Source organism: Phacochoerus africanus, chromosome 3, assembly GCF_016906955.1.
Source record: "Phacochoerus africanus isolate WHEZ1 chromosome 3, ROS_Pafr_v1, whole genome shotgun sequence".
In the NCBI taxonomy this organism is placed as follows: Eukaryota; Metazoa; Chordata; class Mammalia; order Artiodactyla; family Suidae; genus Phacochoerus; species Phacochoerus africanus.
The window spans coordinates 13,607,707-13,628,854 of NC_062546.1; the positions used below are offsets into that span (position 1 = coordinate 13,607,707).

Consider the following 21,148-nt stretch of genomic DNA (forward strand, 5'->3'; position numbering starts at 1 on the left):
TGCTAGTCAGATTCGTTTCCCGCTGAGCCACGACAGAACTCTAGAAATGCATGAGTTTAAAAGGTTAATTCATAAAATCTGAAGTTTTCAGTTTCATTCCTTAATACCATTGATAGACATTTGCCATCAAAGAGATTAATCAAGGTAGAAGTAATCGATTACAGTGCAATATTTGTAATCTACTCTTCATCATTCTGCTTTGCCAATTTATAGAACTGGGCAACCAGGAGTCCCCTCATTAGGCAACAGTGTAATACTGTTTGCCTTTAAATTTGAAACAGCAAAATTTTTTAAAATCATCAATTTTAATATAAAGCCTACTGAGTCTTAGAAAGATTACTTAATAGGAACTGAAATAGGGGTTAAATCATTTCTCAAATCACACCAAATACTGAGCTTATGCAAATTTTTAAAACTTTTAATTTTCATGTATATCAACTGCATGTGACTATAAATTAAAAATTGTATTTAAAAAACTTGATTTCCTGAGCATTCTTCAATATAGTATAAAATCCTATAAAATAAAAATTTACACAGTATTATGACTAAAATAATGACTGTACATATCTATAGTCTCAGATGTATAATAAATCTGCACATTTAAAAACCAAACTTCATTTACAACAAATTTTGGAATCAAGATTTTTAAATAATGTTGCAAGTTCAGTGTTATGGCCACACTACTCAGAAATACATACAATATGATATGTGAATTTATGCACTGCTCACTAAAAGCTGGCCAGGTGCCATTTTATCATTGATAGAGTAGCTTCAAATTCCACTCAGAGTGCAACTGCAGTTGCACTGAATCCAGCAGTACAAGCATGCCTGCATGTTATTATGGGAAATAGTGGAAAATTTCACAGGCTGACATCCAGAACGTCTGCGGTTCTTTTTCATATTTCTTTCTTCCTGCAAAGCAGTTATTAGACTAGTAGATGGTTTTTTTTAAGCTGGAAATTTCCACTGGTTTTTTAGTCTTCTTAAATGTAAATTGAAAAAGATTCCAAAATCCCAGCATGAGAGAATAAATCAAACAGAAAAGAATTAAAACATATATCTTCAATACAGGGTGAGGGGACTGGTAAGTAAATCAAGATGTCACTCCATTTGAGTAAGAAAAAAAGTGTCCAGGAAGATACTTAGGTAATGCAAGGTTAAAATAATTTAATATCAATACTAAATGTGACAAATAGCACATTCTGAAGCTGATATTTTCTGGTTTGCTTATAGTGGAGGCATTCAAAAGCTAACACGATCAGTAGAACAGTTAAGCACAGAAACCATGAAAAGTAAAGATAGTGTAATATACCTTGGTGAGAAAAGCATACAATCCATACTAACCAAAGTGAGCCATGAAGATTGGGTTTTTCAGTGACTTGGTCAAAGAGAAAACAATGACAAGTAAATTCACTCACAGGTAAGAGTCAGAGTTTTCACTCCTCATTAGGATTTAGCAGTTCCTCATCAGGATTATACCAGATCAAAATATTTGATGTTTCCATCTTAATTTGTAATAATAAATGAGAAAAGAGACATTGTTTTAATGAGAAAGGACTTATTTTATTTTTATTAAAGATTTTAAAAAGAAAGATCAAGGAGTTCCCACTGTGGTGCAATGGAATTGGCGGAAATGGCGGCCTGGGATGCAGGCTCCATCCCCTGGCTGGCCGGCACAGTGGGTTGCTGCAGCTGCAGCCTAGGTAGCAACTGCAGCTCGGATCTGATCCCTGGCCTGGGAACTCCATATCCCAGGGGACGGCCAAAAAGAAAAAAAGAAAAGAAAAAAAGGAGTTCCCGTCGTGGCGCAGTGGTTAGCTAATCTGACTAGGAACCATGAGGTTGCAGGTTCAATCCCTGGCCTTGCTCAGTGGGTTAAGGATCCGGCGTTGCCGTGAGCTGTGGTGTAGGTCGCAGACGCGGCTCGGACCCGCGTTGCTGTGGCTGTGGCGTAGGCCGGCAGCTATAGCTGTGATTGGACCTCTAGCCTGGGAACCTCCACATGCCGATGGAGCAGCCCTAGAAAAGGCAAAAAAAAAAAAGAGAAAAGAAAAAGAGATCAAGTTCCAGACTATCTAAAAATGAAAAATGACTGATTAACAGTAAATAAGGTATAAAGTAATTTACTACATATAAGAACTGATAAGGGGGGTTCCTATGCTGGCTCAGCAGTATGAGCCCAACTAGTATCCATGAGAATGCAGGTTCGATCCCTGGCCTTGCTCAGTGGGTTAAAGATCTGGCATTGCTGTGAGTTACAGTGCAGTGGCAGACATGGCTCAGATCCTGCATTGCTGTGACTGCAGCTCCAATTGGACACCTAGACTGGGAACCTCCATAGGCCATGAATGGGGCCCTATGAAGCAAAAAAAAAAAAAAAAAAATTTTAATTAAAAAAAGAACTGATATGGGAGCTCCCTTGTGGCTCAACAGGTTAAGGATCCTGCTGTGGCTCTGGTTACAACTGTGGTACAGGTTTGATCCCCAGGCCAGGAACTTCTACATGCCATTAGCACAGCCAAAATTTAAAAAGCTATATTAAAAAAAAAAAAGGAGTTCCCGTCGTGGCGCAGTGGTTAACGAATCCGACTAGGAACCATGAGGTTGCGGGTTCGGTCCTTGCCCTTGCTCAGTGGGTTAACGATCCGGCGTTGCCGTGAGCTGTGGTGTAGGTTGCAGATGCGGCTCGGATCCCGCGTTGCTGTGGCTCTGGCGTAGGCCGGTGGCTACAGCTCCGATTCAACCCCTAGCCTGGGAACCTCCATATGCCGCGGGAGCGGCCCAAGAAATAGCAACAACAACAACAAAAAAGACAAAAGACAAAAAAAAAAAAAAAAACTTTACTATATGCAGATGACACGATACTACATACAGAAAACCCCTAGGACTCCACACATAAGTTACTAGAATAATTAAATTCTGCAAAGTAGGAGGATACAAAATTAACATTCAGATTAACATTCTGAAATTGGCTGCACTTCTGCACACTAACAATGAAATATTAGAAAAAGAATATTAAAAAAAAAATTATAGGGAGTCCCTGTTGTGGCTCACTGGTAACAAACACAACTAGTATTCATGAGGACACAGGTTTGATCCCTGGTGCAGCTCAGTGGGTTGGGGATCCAACGTTGCAGTGAGCTATGATGTAGGTTGCAGACACAGCTCACATCTGGCACTGCTGTGGCTGTGGCTGGAAGCTGCAGCTCCAATCTGATCCCTAGCCTGGGAACTTCCATATGCCAGAGGTGCAGCCCTTTAAAAAAAAAAAAAAAAAACTACACCTTTTAAAATCACACCAGGAGTTCCTTGTGGCTTAGCAGATTAAAAACCCAACATAGTGTCATGAGGATGCAAGTTTGATCACTGCCCTTGCTCAGTGGGTTGAGAATCCAGCATTGCCGCAAGCTATGGTATAGGTCACAGATGTGGCTCAGATCCAGTGTTGCCATGGCTGTGGCACAGGCTTGCAGCAGCCCCAATTTAATTAACCCTTAGCCCGGAACTTTAATGTGCCACAGAGGTGGCTGTAAAAAGAAAAAATAAAACTGCACCAAAAAAAGTTAGATCCCTAGGAATAAACCTGACCAAGGAGATGAAAGACTTTATGCTGATAACTATAAAACATTAAATCAAGGAAATTAAAGAGGATTCAAAGAAATAAAAAGATATCCCATGTTCCTGGATTGGAAGAATTAACATTGCTAAAATGGCCATACTACCCAAAGCAGTCTACAGATTTAATGTGATCCCTAGCGAATTACCCATGATATTTTTCACAGAACTAGAACAAAAAATGCAAAAGTTTATATGGAACCATAACAGACCCAGAATTGCCAAAGCAATTCAGAAGGGGAAAAAAAAAAAGTAGGAGGCCTAATTCGCCCAAAGTTCAGGCAATATTACAAAGCTACAGTAATCAAGAGAGAGTGGTACTGGTACAAAAACAGACATACAGATTAATGGAACAGAACCGAAAGCCCAGAAATAAACCCAAATACCTATGCTCAAGAAATTTTCAACGAAGGAGGCAAGACTATAAAATGGGAAAAAGTCTCTTCAGCAAGTGGTGCTGGGAAAACTGGACAGCTGCATGTAAATCAATGAAACTAGAACACACCCTCACATCATGCACAAAAATAAACTCAAAATGGCTTAAAGACTTAAGCACAAGATATGACACCGTAAAACTCCTAGAAGAGAACACAGGCAAAACATTGACAGACTGTACAAATGTTTTCTTAGGTTAGTCTCCCAAGGCAATAGAAATAAAAACAAAAATAAATAAATGGGACCTAATCAAACTTACAAGCTTTTTTGCACAGCCAAGGAAACCATAAACAAAACGAAAGACAACCTACGGACTGGGAGAAAATAGTTGCAAACAATGCAACTGACAAGGGCTTAATCTCCAAAATATACAAACAACTAACACAACTCAACAACAAAAAAACAAACATCATCAAAAAATGGGCAGAAAGGAGTTTTCTGCTATGGCACAACAAGATTGGTGGCATCTCTGCAGCGCCAGGATGCAGGTTTAATCCCCGGCCCTGCACAGTGGGTTAAAGGGCATGGTGTTGCCAAAGCTGGGGAGCAGGTTGCTACTGTGGCTCAGATCTGATCCCTGGCCTGGGAACTCCATATGCCACGGACAGTCAAAAAAATGTGGGGGGGGTGGAGAACTAGACATTTCTCTGAAGAAGAAATGCAAATCAAAATTACAATGAGGTACCTACCACCCTCTTACTGGTCAGAATGGCCATCATTAATAAATCTACAAATAACAAATCCTGGAGAGGGTGTGGAGAAAAGGGAACCCTCCTACACTGTTGTTGGAAATGTAAATTGGTACAACCACTACGGAAAACAGTACAGAGGTTCCTCAGAAAACTAAATATAGAACTACCATGTGATCCACAATCACACTCCTGGGCATACACCTGGACAAAAACTATATTCAAAAAGATACATGCACTCATATGTTCACAGCAGCACTATCTGCAAAAGCCAAATAGCCATGAAAACAATCTAAATGTCCATGACATGTGACTGGCTTAAGAAGATGTGGTACATATACACAATGGAATGCTACTTGGCCATAAAAAAGAAATAATGCCATTTGTAGCAACATGGATCCAACTATGGATTATCACACCAAGGGAAATAAGTCAGAAAGTGAAAGACAAATACTATATGATTATCATTTACATGTGGGAACCTAAAATATGGCACATAGGGAATCCCCATTGTGGCTCAGCAGGTTAGGAGCCCAACTAGTATCCATGAGGATGCAGGTTCAATCCCTCGCCCCGCAGAGTGGGTTAAAGGATCTGGTGTTGCTGTGAGCTGTAGCGTAAAGGTTGCAGACCCTGCTTGGATCTAGCTATGGCTGTGGTATACACCGGCAGCTGCAGCTCCAATTCAACCCCAAGCCTGAGAATTTCCGTATGTCTCAGGAGCCACCAAAAATGAAAGGTAAAATATGGCACAAAAGAACCTATCTACAGAACAGAAACGAACTAAGAGACATGGAGAACAGCCTTGTAGTTGCCAAGGGGGAGGGGAAGGGAGTGGGATGGACTGGGAGTTTGAAGTTAATAGATGCAAATTATTACATTTAGAATGGATAAACAATGAAGTCCTACTGTATAGCACAGGGAACTATAACCAGTCTCTTGGGATAGACTATGATGGAAGATACTGTAAATACAGGGAATGTATATATACGTATGACCGGGTCACGTTACTGCATAGCAGAAATTGGCACACCATTGTAAATCAAATATACTTTAATCAAAAATTTAAAAATTAAAAAAAAGAACTGATATGGTCCAGGTTAACAATTTTAGTTTCTTTGCATTTATGTGAATTACAGAGTGGGATCTATCATACATGTTCGTATAACTGTTACTCACACTTTAAAACACCTGTTATTCACCAAAACACACATATGACCAAAAACTTGGGCATTAATACAAAGACACAGTTGATAAGTAGTAAAGATCTGTACCACGAAACACTGGGAGAAGGTATTTGCAAAATTTATCTGATAAAAAGATATATATCCAGAATATGCATTAAAAAACATGCAACAAACCAATCTTAAAACTCAGTAACAAAAGGATGTGGGAGGGAAAGGGAACTATACTGATATAAAGCAGATCAATCAACTATAACTGAAATTTAATGGTGAAAGATTGAGTGCTTAGCCCCCAAAACTGGTAACAAGATAAAGATATCTATCTCTCCAAATTGGTCAAATGATTCAAAGCAATCACAACCAAAATTCCTACATTGTGTTGGAAGCACAAAAATCCCTACACGGTACTGGGAACACTAGTCATTACAATAAAGCAAAAAAAGAAGGAGGGGGAGGAGGAGAGGAAGAAGGGGAAGGAGGAGAAGAAAAGGCATACTGATTGGAAAGGAAGAAAAGGAAGAAATAAAACTTTATTCACAAACAATAATATGATCACCTATGTATACAATCCTAAGCAAACTACCTAAAGGCTACAAAACAAGTCAGTCTGGTTAGGTTACAAGATACAGGGTGAATAAACAAAACAAAGCAAAAACTGTACACAAAAATTATTGGAAATTGAAATTTTAAAAATATTATTTATAATAACATTAAAAAATATAAAATTCAGTGATAAATGTGACAAAAGCTTTTTTTTCCCCCTGCACCTGAGGCATGTGGAAGTTCCTGGGGCTGGGCCTAAACAAAAAAAAGGAGGGGGAGGAGAAGAGGGAGGAGGGGAGAGGGGGAGCCACACCAGCCACCACAGCTGGCAACACTGGATCCTTAACCTGCTGAGCCACACAGGAACTCCAACAAAACCTTTTATAAGATCTATACACTGAAAACTGCAAAACACTGATAAGAGAAATTAAATAAATGGAGAGATATATAACATATTCATAGAACAGATAAAAATATTTTTAGCAAATCAAATCTTCTCAAATTGATTGATTCCATGCAATCACAATCAAAATCACAACAGACATTTTATAGAAATCAACAAGATTAAAATCATTATAACAATTATATGGAAAGGCAGAGGAGCTAGAATAGCCAAAACAATTTGGGGGGGAGGGAAACAAAGTTGGAGGACTTCCCCTATAAGATTTCAAGGTTAGGGTAGAGACAAATTGATATATATCAATAGAAAAGAAGAGACTCCAAAATCTGGCCTACATATTTGACTACTTGATTTTCAACAAAGGTCCTAGGTCAGTTCAATGGGGAATGTATAATCTTTTTTTTTTTTGTCTTTTGTCTTTTTTGTTGTTGTTGTTGCTATTTCTTGGGCCGCTCCCGTGGCATATGGAGGTTCCCAGGCTAGGGGTTGAATCAGAGCTGTAGCCACCGGCCTACGTCAGAGCCACAGCAACTCGGGATCCGAGCCGCGTCTGCAACCTACACCACAGCTCACGGCAACGCCAGATCGTTAACCCACTGAGCGAGGCCAGGGATTGAACCCGCAACCTCATGGTTCCTAGTCGGATTCGTTAACCACTGCGCCACGACGGGAACTCTGGGAATGTATAATCTTTTCATCTAATGGTGCTGGAAAAATTCAATACCATATACCAAAATATGAACCTCAACCTTTAATTAACTCAAATAGGTCACAGACCTAAATTTAACAGCTAAAGCTATAAAACTTCTAGGGAAAAAAAAATAGTAAGAGAAAACTCTTTGGCAAGGCTTTCTTAAACACAAAAATTAAAAAACTAAATTCTGGAGTTCCTGTTGTAGCTCAGTGGTTAATGAATCTGACTAGGAATCATGAGGTTGTGGGTTCGATCCCTGGCCTCGCTCAGAGGGTTAAGGATCCAGCGTTGCCCTGAACTGTGATGTAGGTTGAAGATGCAGCTCGGATCCCAAGTTGCTGTGGCTGTGGCGTAGGCCGGGAACTGAAGCTCCAATTCGACCCCTAGCCTGGGAACCTCCATATGCTGCAGGTGTGGCCCTAGAAAAGACAAAAAATAATAATAATTAATAAATAAATAAATTCCATTAACATTAAAAACCTTTGCTCTTCCAAAAAGTTTTGAAAATGAAAAAGCAGACCACAAACTCAAAGCAAACATTTCTAGGATTAACATATACATGCCACTATATATAAAACAGACAACCAACAAGGACCTACTGTATAGCACAGGAGATTATACTCAATATTTTGTAATAACCTAAAAGGGAAAAGAATCTGAAAAAAAATAGATAAATATGTGTATATAACTGAATCACTTTACTGTACCTCTGAAACTAATATATTACAAATGAACTATACTTCAATTAAAAATCAATAGGAGGTCCCACTATAGCACAGTGGGTTAAGAATCCAACTGCAGCAGCTCAGGTCACTGCAGAGGCACAGGTTCCATCCCCAGCCAGGGTAGTAGGTTAAAGGACAGGGCAATGCCAAAGCTGTGGCACAGGTCGAAGCTGTGGCTCATATTCAACTCCTGGCCCAAACTTCCATATGTTGGGGTGCAGCCGTAAAAATAATTAAGTAATCCTAAAAAAGGGCAACTATTTCCAAAACACATGTCCAAAAAAGGTTTTATATATAGAATACACCCAAGTTGTCTTATATCTCACTCAGTAAAATAAACCCAACTTTTTTTTCTTTCTTTTCAGGGCCACACCTGTGGCATGTGGAAGTTTCCAGGCTAGGGGTCCAATCAGAGCTACAACTGAGGCCTTCACCACAGCCACAGCAATGCCAGATCCAAGCCACATCTGTGACATATGCCGCAGCTTGCAGCAATGCTGGACCCTTAACCCACTAAGTGAGGCCAAGGATCAAGCCCCCATCCTCGTGGATACTAGTCAGGTTTCTAACCCACTGAGCCACAACAGGAACTCCAATAAACCCAACATTTAAATGAGCAAAAGATATGAACAGACCAAAAAGATGTACCAATGGCAAGTACCAAGTAAGCACATGAAAATATATTCAACATCTTAGGCATTAGGAAAACTCAAAGCCACAATGGATACCACTGTATACCCATTAAAATGGCTAACATTGAAAAGACCAACCATACCAAGTGCTGGTGAGGACGTAAAACCAGAACTGCTGGGAGAAATATATAACAGTACAACTGTGTTGAGAAACAGGTGGCAGTTTCTTAAAATGTTTAAATGTTAAACATACATTTAGCATATTAACCCAGCCACTTCACTCCTGGCTATTTACTCAAAAGAAATAAAAGCATTTGTTCACACAAAGCATTTTAATACAAATATCATAAAAACTCCATTTTTAATTACCAAAACAGAGAGTTCCGGCTGTGGCACAGTGGGTTAAGAATCCGACTACTGCAGCAGTTCAGGTCACTGCCAGGGCACAGCTTTGATCCCCAGCCCAAGGCAGTGAGTTAAAGGATTCAAGATTGCCACAGCTGTGGCTGGGATTCAACCCCTGGCCTGGAAACATCTATATGCCACAGGTGCAGCCATTTAAAAAAAAAACCTAGACACAACCCAAATGTTCATTAACAGGTGAATGAACTGGAATATAGCTATACAATGCAATCACACCATACAATAAAAAGAAATGAAACCATTAATGCATGCAAGATGAATAAATCTCAAAATAACTAAGTGAAAGCCAGCCCCCCTCAAAAAACGTGCATACTGTATGTAAAATTCCATTTATTTATAAGAAGTTCTCAAAAATACAAGTTAATCTTTAGTTATACAAGGCAGATCTGTAACTACCTGAAGATGGGAGAGGGAGGAATTACAAACAGATACAGGAGGAATCAGATTTTTTTTTTTTTGCTTCTTAGGGCTGCACTCACAGCATATAGAGTTTCCCAGTCTAATCAGAACTACAGCTGCCGGCCTACACCATAGAGCAACTCGGAATCCAAGCAGCATCTGCAACCTACACCAACAGCTCACGGCAATGCTGGATCCTTAACCCACTGAGTGAGGCCAGGGATCAAACCTGAAACCTCATGGTTCCTAGTCGGATTCCGTTTCTGTTGCGCCACGATGGGAACTCCAGGAATTAGATTTTTGATTTTGGAGGTAACAGATATTCCCATTCCTGTAATTATGATGGATTCATGGGTGGCAATACATCAAAATTCAAACTGCAGAGTTTCCGTCATGGCTCAGCAGAAATGAATCTGACTGGTAACCATGAAGAAGATGCAGGTTCGATTCCTGGCCTTACTCAGTGAGTTAAGGATCCAGTGTTGCTGTGAGCTGTGGTGTAGGTCGCTTTCATCTACGCATATGAATCAGAACACTGGGAAATAATTAAATATTAAAAGGGAGAGAAACAGAAACAAAAGATACTAACGACACATCCATAATCATACGCACAGACTATCCTCTAACAGTAGGAGCCTTGCGGGGCAGAGGGTAGCTATAATAACCAAAGATCTAGAGCACATGGAGTCTTTTACTTTTTCACATATACATTTCTAAATGAATTTTTTAAAACATTGTAATTTTACTATAAGTAAGCACTAGAGAATAAAAGATGTGGGCAAGAAAAGATTAGAAGCAGTAATTAGTTCCCTTTAGATCTACTCCATCTCCTCTATGAAGTTTCCCTAACAATTCCAGCTGAAAATGACTTTTTCTTCCTGTGAACTTCTAAAACACTTATTTACGTTGCTGCAACTACACTTCTTCAATTATAGTCATTTCTCAACTAGATCATAAACCCCTAGATCACAAAAGGATTTCAATGCCGACAACACTTAGCACAATTCTTCGAAGAACAGTGGTACTGAAAAAAACATTTAAGCAACTTACAGGACTGGCCAGTCCTAGGGCAACTAGTAAATAAGAATACAGTGTTCTGAGACCCAGACATGATTTATCTGAGGGAAACCTAGGTCCTAAGCACATCCTTAGGATTCTTAATTTTATCCCAATTTCCAGGTAGAAAAATTGACCTGAGAGTTCAGCTCTAGAAACTTACACAAACACCAAGTAACTGGGGGGACCTAAAGTTAATACAATTAAAAAGATTTTAAAAGCTATAAAAGGAATCAACGAATGCACAATTTGACTGAATTCATCCTATCAAGCAATAAATACTGATTCCTATTCATGGAAGGAGATAATTAACCTCCATATCAGGAAATAAGAATTCTATTTTCAGTTGTGGCAGTCTGAGAAATTTACTTAAATGAGACAGGATCTGAGCAGGACCTTATAACTAGATACACATATCAAGGGAGAAGAGCAGGAAAAATTATCATAACTGATACATGGGGCAATAAATGTGGGAAAGGAGGGAGGGAACAGAGGAGGAGCAAGGAAAGGAAGAAAGAAACAAGTTTCTGTTGTGGCTCAGCGGGTTAAGAACCGAACATTGTCTCTGTGAGGAAGGAGGTCAATCCCTGGCCTCACTCAGGGAGTTGAGGATCCAGCATTGCCACAGATGCGGCTTATATCCAGTGATGCTATGGTGTAGGCCAGCAGCTGCAGCTCCAATTCATCTCCTAGCCTGGGAACTTCCATATGCCACAGGTGGGGCTGTAAAGAGAAAAAAAGACTGATGAGAACTGAATACTAGGTTAAGGAATTTGGATTGTATTCTGCAGATTTTTAACCAAAAAATGTGATCAAAATCTTTAATAATTTAAACTGGCAGAAGAATACAGAGGACTAAGAGTAGAGACTAATTGGAAAGCTATTACAGTAATCTAGAAATTTTTTTATTTAATGATTTTTATTTTTTTCCATTATAGCTGGTTTAGTGTTCTGTCCATTTTCTACTGTAGCAAGGTGACCCAGTCACACATACACATATACATTCCTTTTTCTCACATTATCATGCTCCATCATAAGTGACTAGATATAGTTCCCAGTGCTACACAGCAGGATCTCATTGCTTACCCATCCCAAAGGCAGTAATTTAGACTGGACTAGTTTTAGAAATTGAAATGAAAATATATTTAAGGAGGGGGTGGGGGGATGTGCTTGGGCTGTGGGATGAAAATCCTGTGTGAAATCAGATTGTTATGATCATTATACAACTACAGGAAGGAGTTCCCGTCGTGGCGCAGTGGTTAACAAATCCGACTAGGAACCATGAGGTTGCGGGTTCCGTCCCTGCCCTTGCTCAGTGGGTTAACGATCCGGCGTTGCCGTGAGCTGTGGTGTAGGTTGCAGACGCAGCTCGGGTCCCGCGTTGCTGTGGCTCTGGCGTAGGCCGGTGGCTACAGCTCCGATTCAACCCCTAGCCTGGGAACCTCCATATGCCGCAGGAGCGGCCCAAGAAATAGCAACAACAACAACAAAAGACAAAAAAAAATAAAAATAAAATAAAATAAAATAAAATAAAAAACTACAGGAAAAAAAATATGTTATCTTTCACAAAGAACTGGTAAATCTAATTGTTTGCAAAAAATATATATATTTAAGGAAAAATATATCAATAGCACTCTGCAAAAACAAAACCATTTATTCAATACCATAACTCATTTCACATCCACTGAATATTCAAATAATCAAGTTTTGAAATGTCTTACCTTGCACCCTTGCTAATGTTTTCCCAACAAGAACTGTGTTCTTGCCATAGTAAAACCATAGTCATTCTTCAAAGTCCTGCATCCTGACCACCTGGTCAGAGGTAGTCCCCTTCCTCTGAACTTCTCCAAGATCTTTATAGACAAAACAGATTACCTTGTACTGAGTGATTTCAAGTACCTGATTGATTGTGTGCACTTGGAGGTCAAAACCTTTTTAACTCTCAGAGTGCCTTAAATAGTACAAGCTTAATAAACACTGATTAAGTATGTGTGTTTATGGGGGAGTAGGCAGCAGCCAAGCAGTAGCCAATTAAAAATGATTGAAGCAGAAGGCCTCCTAGCTAAGAGAATGATGGTATGAAAAGTCAGTTTAAAGTCACATGTGGGAGCTATTTTGCACTGTTTTTTAAAAAGGGAGACGGAAGGTTACTGGGCAAGTTCATGATTTCAGGCTCATCTAATTTGGGGACTCATTCACCTAAGGTCTTTACCATCTTTTTTTTTATTTTTATTTTTTCCGTTAGAATTGAGTAGTATTTTAGATATAGTTATACACTTTAAAAGCAGCATCCTGAATTAATGTTACTGATTCCCAATGAAATTATTTTTAAAATTTAATATAGTAATAGTCGTGTCTTATAAGACAAGATACCACTGACCCTCCAATGGATGCAACATGTATGTGGAGTGATTTTGCTCACTGGTAAAGTTAAGATGAAGCCAAATACTTGCTCTGACGTCAAGGGAGCCAACTCTCTCAGATGGAATGAAAGTACTGTCATAAACCACCACCAACAGGCAGGTAAAATAGGACAGAGATGAGCCTGGATGGATTACAGAATATGTAGACTAAAGACACAATATGGTTAAGAGAAAATTGGGCGATCTTTAAAACATTTTTAAATAAAATTGCCAAATTTCCAGCTAGAAACAAAATCAAGCTGATATAGTTATTCTACAGAGTGACTTAGATTCAATAATCCGTTCAATGATGACAGCTTTACAGAGAGTAAAGAAAATATGACTTCATTTTCTGACACCAGAAAGAAGAGGTTGAAAATCCCCCCACACACACACACAATTTTGCCGCTTGCAGCATATAAAAACTACAGTGAGGTCAGGGTCTCAAAGTCGTCCTGTCACCAAACTCATGAGTCAGCAAAGTAACCTGCATTTTGACTTCTTTATCTGGCATAAAGTGCTCAATCTATTTGACATTTAACCAAAAAAAAAAAAAATTAATTAAGCATCATTATCTATAATGATGCTTTAGGTTTATAGGATTTTCTAAGGCAAGGAATCTTGGAAGATCACATACTCCACCCCTTTGTTTTATAAATTTAAATCTCAGAGTACAAACTTGCAAATGATTCTCAACTCTTCACTGGTACTATTCTTTTCAAAATAACTAACAAATGATATTGCTCAGGTAACCAAGAGGGAAACTATTTAAAGGTTTTCACATGTAGGTTTCTTTTTTCATTAAAGTTGTTTTAAAATTGCACATATGATCACACTGCTCTTTCCACTAATAATTAACTCTCATTTATAAAAACATCAGTTTTGGACATTTAGATTTTGATAAACAAACATCTCCTCCCAAAGTAAAATACTCTGGTTTTAGATTTCACTTAAACAGAAGAGCAAAGGATATTTACTCTAAAAGTCTCCCCCTCCCCTTTTCTTGTGTGTTAAAAACCCTTTCTTCCCTTCCCCAAGCTTTCTCCTCTTTTGTACTCAAGTTCTCAAATGCACAAGATGGAGGAACAATACCACAATACAGCTGCAGGCTTCCTGCCTACTAGTCAGTCATTATTCTTAAGACTTGAGAACTTTCAAAACACTGCTTGGGTTGCTTTGAAATTCCCTCTTTCAGACTTTCCCTCCTTCATGGAACATCTATTTAAAAGAATGACTTCAAAAATGTCTTGCTGCATCCAATCAAAATTGTCTAAGCCAACTAAAAATGTTAGCCTTAGACATGAAGATAGGATGTAAATACCTAAAATTTGACAAACACCAATCTAAGAAAAAAATGTGTATTTCTGGCCAAGCATAAGAATAGTATTTTCTCATATATATATATAAAACACTGTTTCTGAAAAATTCTGTATTTATATGGAAGTATCTTAAAGATTACAATATTACTGTCACTTTCTTTTTAACAATAACAGAGATCTAAAGGTCTTAAACTACCTTAAGCTGAATAGAGAAGGACTACCTTAATTTTTACTGACAAAAGTTCATCCTATAATGAAGTACATTCATTTATTTTAAAAAGTTGTCAAGGACAGAAAAAATTACCAGCAGCCGTCACCTGGAAACCTGGGGAATTTCCCATTTCCTGACCACACTCTGATGGTGGCAGTAGTACTTACTAATAAACTTATCTGGTTGTTGAGATAAACTAATGGAGCTACTCTAGACAGAGACATGGGGGGAGAATGGGGGATAAATTATCTGCTCAGCTCACCATGGGTTCTTTCCTTTTTAAAGGCAAAAAGCATTAAACGCGAAGGTGAAACACATTTGCTCATGAGTAACAACTTGTCAGATTGTTAAATAAATTTTTTCCAACATCTCTAATAGAAACAAAAAGACCAATTTATTTCAAACAATATTCAATAAAGCTCAATCCCAGTACAACAAAATAATTTAACTAGTCCCCTGGAGTTTGTTATAATGGGATTTAACCTGTACACTCAACATTCAATTAACCATGAGGCTTATCCTAATTGAGGATTATGCTGACTTCTGCAGTCCTTTCCATCTATCCATCTACCACTTCGACTCAGCTGCCAGCTACCAAAAGCAAAGCCCCAGGGAGCGGTAGATTATCCACCACTATTGACACCCAGGCCAGTATTCTCTCATCATTAAATGGATGATTAAGAGTTAAATTTAGTAATCTAGTCAGCCTACTTTCCAAAAAGCGAAGTTTCAGAACCCTCACTTGTAGTCTTTAACAAAAAAAATTAGAATTTTCAGAATACCTTCACAGGTGAACAGCAAAGTCACACTCTTTCCAAGACCCTATCAATAAAAATTAACGAAAAAAGAAAAATAGGACACAGATGTTCCTAATGAAAAATAGGAAAAAGAAAAAACAGAAAAGATTAGCCCATTTGCTCTTAGACTATTCTTTGAAATAGGTAAAGCCTCTGTGCCAGTTAGGTCAGACTTCTTTCCGTTGCCTCTAGGCCACAAAGTTTACTACACAGCTAGTTAAATAAACCTTTATTACTGCCCCCCCCACCCCCCAAACTGACCTAGGCCATAGAACCTACCAAACTGCGTTAATGCTGAAAAGGTTGAGAACCGTCCGTATGTAATGTAAGAAGATTATCCAGTTCATGGATAAATCAGCCTTCTAGACACTATAGGTCTTCCTTTCAACTCCTGCTGTGTATCTTCTGGCCATTTTCCTGTTCATTTAACAACGTGCCACCAGAAGGTAGGAAAGGGAAAGGCGATTAAATTCAAGTCAATTCCATCATTTGTTAGGGTCTGAAAACAAGGTGAGGCTCTATATAAATTGCATCCTTACCCCCAAAATAGTCTTCTCCCAGAAACCTGTCAGAAAACCAATGGGCCAAATTAATTACCTAGCATAGAAACAAAGTAAAGGAATAATCTTCATTATAAGAATGCCCTTCCTCCACCTCAACTGTGAAATGTTCACTTTGCACGCCCCTCCCCCATCCCATAAAGGACTCATAAAATGGAAGAAAATGCCCACATTTTACTGCAGCCGTCAATCTCTATTTTCTCTGAGAATCCAAACTAACATAAACGCACCTATTTCTTTAACGTGGTAAATATAAGGAAAAAAGACAAAGTTAACATAAATATCCAATACTTATTTTCTGCTCCCATAGCTTTAACCACTCAATAATGCAAAAAAGGAGTATTCTACACCCCAGAGTGCAGTAAATTCAAACCCAAATGGGACAGGTACTCCCTAGTTTAGCCTGTGAAAAACTGCAGTACTTCTTCAATCTTTATCAACGACTCCTCTTTTTCTAGGTAGCATCTAAAGAGTAACAACTGTGTTAAATTGTGGTCACGTGGCCATAGAGACATTCTCTGGAGGCTATATATTCATTCTCAACTCTCAACAAATTAAAAGTGTTCAAAAGTAGTCCACATCCTCTGGGCAAGACTTGAAATTATATAGTCTAAAAAAGTGCATAAAGGAAACCCTAAAGCCATTTATTTTGACACCAATTAAGAAGAGGACAATAGTAGTTTAGATTTTTTATCTTGCCCTATTGTCCAAACTAAAATATTTATGTCATTCTTTTAAAGACTTTTCAAACCTTCAAGTTAAAAGGAACTATTCTAGAATTATACTGCTAATGTGCAAAAGACTGAAAAAAAGGACAAAATGAACTTCTTTGCAGAACAGATACTGACTCACAGACATTGAAAAACTTATGGTTTCCAAAGGAGACAGTTCGGGGGGGGGGTGGGGGGATGCGCTGGGGTTATAGGGTGGAAATCCTATAAAATTGGATTGTGATAATCATTGTACAACTATAAATGTAATAAATTCATTAAGAAAAAAAATTTTAAGAAAAAACACAAAAAAGAAAAACAAATCTTTTTATCTTTAATATGTCCTTGACATAGTAAAAAAGTTTATTTCACATGACCAATCAAGAAAGTTTATTTCACATGACCAATCAAGTAATTATTTCTACAACAATCTTTTATTTACATGTCTCCTAGAAAAAGGCCCCAGGGTCCGACAGAACACTCAGTCCTTACTGAATAAATTCTAACTAACTTACTTGCTTGGGGGAGGGCCTCGCAATGTATGAAATAATTTCTATATGGGGAAAATGCACAGTATACTCACTTTCATAATATATTTATTTTTTTAATGATTTTTATTCTTTCCATCCAGAATATATTTAATATAATCCCTAGTCCTCTCATCTTTAATACCAATGATTTTTTTTAATGAACTGTTAATTTAAAGCCAACATTCTAATACCTTTTTTTTTTTTAAAGCCTATTAATTACGCTGGGATTGGTAAGCATTTCCAAAGCCTCTGAAGTTAAGGAATATTTTATGATAGAAACATTTCCTCTAACTGCTCTAGAAACATTAGAGCTTCCTACTTGGTCCACAATCTTCACATCCAAAATGTACAGAAGCTGGTATATGCCTTTTTTGTTTTTTTTTTTAATACTGAGTGGACAATTCAGTCATTTCTATCAATACATAAAATACCTTTGTAATTTCGGATCACAGACAATCTAGATTACTGCCCACTTAAATGCAGAACCTGAAGCAACCTCCAGTGACAGAGCTATAGTGTTCAATATCATTTTACATGTTATCAACAGAGGCTTCCTCTTACAAACAATGAACCCTGGCAGGGTTCTTCACCCTAAGGCCCCCACAGATTGTTATTTCTTTAGGGTGTTAGTAGATAAGGCAACATAAGCAGTAAGTTTGTAAGAGCTTTTCTAACAGCCATCAACAATTGCTTAAGGAAAAAAAAAAAAAAAAAGCAAGCAATGCTTCCACCACATTTTCCCTTTCTTCTGTTCATTTTATTTTCCTGCTTTTGGTATCCAAGAGGGGTGTGTTTCAAATGAAAATTCTTAAAATAATTATTCCCCAAACCAAGAACACTCCAGAAACCAGTAACAGTCACTGCCTCCTAGGAACGGGAATTAGAGGGTTTAGAGTAGGAAGAGAGGCTATTTTTCAATGTTTTGGTACCTTCCCAGTTGTACATAGACCAGTTCCACTGGGTATAACCTATTCGAAATAAACAAGCAATAATATAATTTTTTTAAGAAGGACCATTTCACAAAACTTACAGATTTCCATTTAACATTTTGGTTTATGCAGCATTCACAAAACCTACGGGTAGTTGGGGGTTTTTTGTTTGTTTCCATCATCCTCTAAACAACCTGCTGCAACAAACACTGAAGCTTCCCTGCAGCCAGGAACCGGTTAAGAGGATCCGAGACCAGGCGTTTGAATCAAGGAGATGCAGCAATTTCACTCACTACTACTACCACTCACTCATCTCATTCAACTCCATTTCAAACCACTGCAGCAAGACAGCTGGTACTCGCCTTCCTGTTTCTTTACAGTACAAGCTTAATAACAAAAACAGGTTGGCTTTGAAGCGCTGCTCAAAAACTGCAAGAAGGAAGTCTTTACATTCGGAAGGGGGGGGGGGAGTTTCGACTTCAAGAGCATTTCGTATCTTTCGTGTCTTTCCATTTGAGAAGCCCGAACGCCTCCTGTTTAGCGAGATTTCAAGACGATGCTCTCTCCCTCTCCCAACTGCTCTTTCGGTTAACTTTTCCATCCTGAATGTCCTCAAACTGCCTAGGAAGCAACTAAGCCCTCCAACAACTCATGGATTGTTTTTCTCAGGCATGGGCAAGACAAACAGTTTATTTAAACCATCACAAATTGAATCAATGTACGTAAGAAGATTAGAGATGGAGAAGGGAAAAAAAGAGTAATTATAAAGACAGCCAAACCCCAAATTTAATTCACCAACTTCCACTTGCCATTTCCCAGCCTTCACACCAGAGGTAGCAAAACGCTTTTTTACTGAGAAAAACTGCTGAGAACCTACCCGTGCCCAAAATGGAAATCCCGCAGATAATTCGCGTTAAAATATCAAAAGTGCCCAAGTGTAGGAGGAAACACGGCAACAAAATCCAACCCGATTCTGAGTACGACTTGGAGACTGGGCTGGGGGGTCGGGGGTGGGCTTCCCCCGCCCCCTAGTTCTTCCGAATCAGTGCCCAGATAGCGGGAGGAGGGGGCGTGGGGAGCTTTCAAAAGCAGCCCCGAGCACTGGGGAAGGATAAAACTTTAGGGACAGGAGGAAAAAGTGCACCCCCACGGTGCCCCCAAACTCCTCGGGGTGACCCCTCCGCGCGGGGACCTCCCTGGTACCCCCGAGCTGCTGCAGCCCAGCCTCGACACCCTGCCTCCCGCCGCGGGCTGCCCCTACGCCGCGGGGAAGCGGCGCGGCCCCGACACCCCGAAACTACCTCCGCGCGCCCCCTGCTCGGCGCGCCCCTCAGCGTCTCCGCGGAGCCGGAGCCGCCGGCTCGCCTCAGCCAGAGGGACTCGCCCTCTTCCCTCCGCTTCGCACTCCACCCCCTCGCCGCCGCCGCCGCTCTTCCTTTATCTCCACTCACCGCCCGCCGCCATTTTCCTCACAGCTCAGCTTTAAATCGGAAACTCGCTGCTCAGCGCTCAGCCCGCAGCCGCCGCTACCGCCGCCGCCGCCACCGACTCAGCCGCCGCGGCCGCCGCTGTCGCTGTGGAGGGGCTGAAGAGGCAGCGGCTGGAGCCACGGCGCAGGGGCCGCCGGGATATGTAGTCCCGCGGCCACGCCCAGCACTACCGGTCCCAGGGGGCCGTGCGCGGCCTGGGCGCTGGGGGGCCCCGCCCCATCGGGCTTCCGCGGCGCGAGGGCGTGGCCGGGGGGACCCCGGGAAGGTTTTCGCTCACTTACCCCATGGGAGCAGCGGGGAGGTCCCCAGATCTGAAATGCAACCCTAGCCTTTCCCTTAATTTTTTCATACTTGCTTTCTTCCAGTAATGTCTAACATTATGGAGGGTTTACTGTGTGCCAAGCACTGATCCTGGAAAACATTATCCCTTAGGGACCACTATTAGCCTCATTGTTGAAATGAGCAAACTTGAGGCACAAGGTCAGAAGCCATAGGGTTGTTCATTAGATTCTAAAGTCACCTAAAGGAGTTCCCGTCGTGGCGCAGTGGTTAACGAATCCGACTAGGAACCATGAGGTTGCGGGTTCGGTCCCTGCCCCTTGCTCAGTGGGTTAATGATCCGGCGTTGCCGTGAGCTGTGGTGTAGGTTGCAGACGCGGCTCAGATCCCGCGTTGCTGTGGCTCTGGCGTAGGCCGGAGACTACAGCTCCGATTAGACCCCTAGCCTGGGAACCTCCATATGCCGCGGGAGCGGCCCAAGAAATAGCAAAAAGACAAGAAAAATAAAAAATAAAGTCATCTAAAGATGAAAGGTTGTTGGACATAGTATATTCACTGTATATTCTGTCCGGAAGTATCATCTCACTGAGTACTATCACCTATAAAGGACAACAGCTTGCTTTACAGTGCAGTGATCTTAACCAAGTGATCATATCACCAGACACTATCACTTAGCATCACCAATAATGGATCAAAGTGATATTATGTGTCTCCTGATATGACCTAATGAGGAAAACATTACGCCCCCCCCCCCCCGGCCCCCGTAGTATTCTTGCCAAAATACAGGTAAGCTAAACATAACTATGAAAAAAACAATTATGCAAATCCAGAAATCGGGGGCACAGTACAAATCCCTTGCCTGGACTCTTGAAAACTGTGAAGCATTAAAAAGGTGAAATCAAATATAATAGGTGGGCCTTGACTGGATCCAGATTTTTTTTGTTTGTTTAATGTAAAAAGGACTTTGGGGAGTTCCTATTGTGACTCAGCAGGTTAAGAACCCAACTAGTATCCATGAGGACACACGTTCGATCCCCGGCCTTGGTCAGTGGGTTAAGAATCCAGCTTTGCCATGAGTTGTGGTGTAGGCTGGCAGCTATAGCTCTAATTCGACCTCTAGCCAGGG

General features: G+C 40.1%; 1 protein-coding gene across 5 annotated transcripts in view; it reads right to left on the reverse strand.

Moving 5' to 3' along the window:
* The window catches only part of NCOA3 (nuclear receptor coactivator 3), a 134,242-nt gene extending 114,415 nt beyond the window's left edge, over window positions 1-19,827 (reverse strand). For all 5 annotated transcript variants that reach the window (XM_047770927.1, XM_047770926.1, XM_047770928.1 and 2 more), the window contains exon 1: window positions 19,705-19,827. The gene's annotated coding sequence lies outside the window, so the exon portion shown is untranslated. The remainder of the gene's footprint in view (window positions 1-19,704) is intronic.
* Window positions 19,828-21,148: the final 1,321 nt, after the last annotated feature.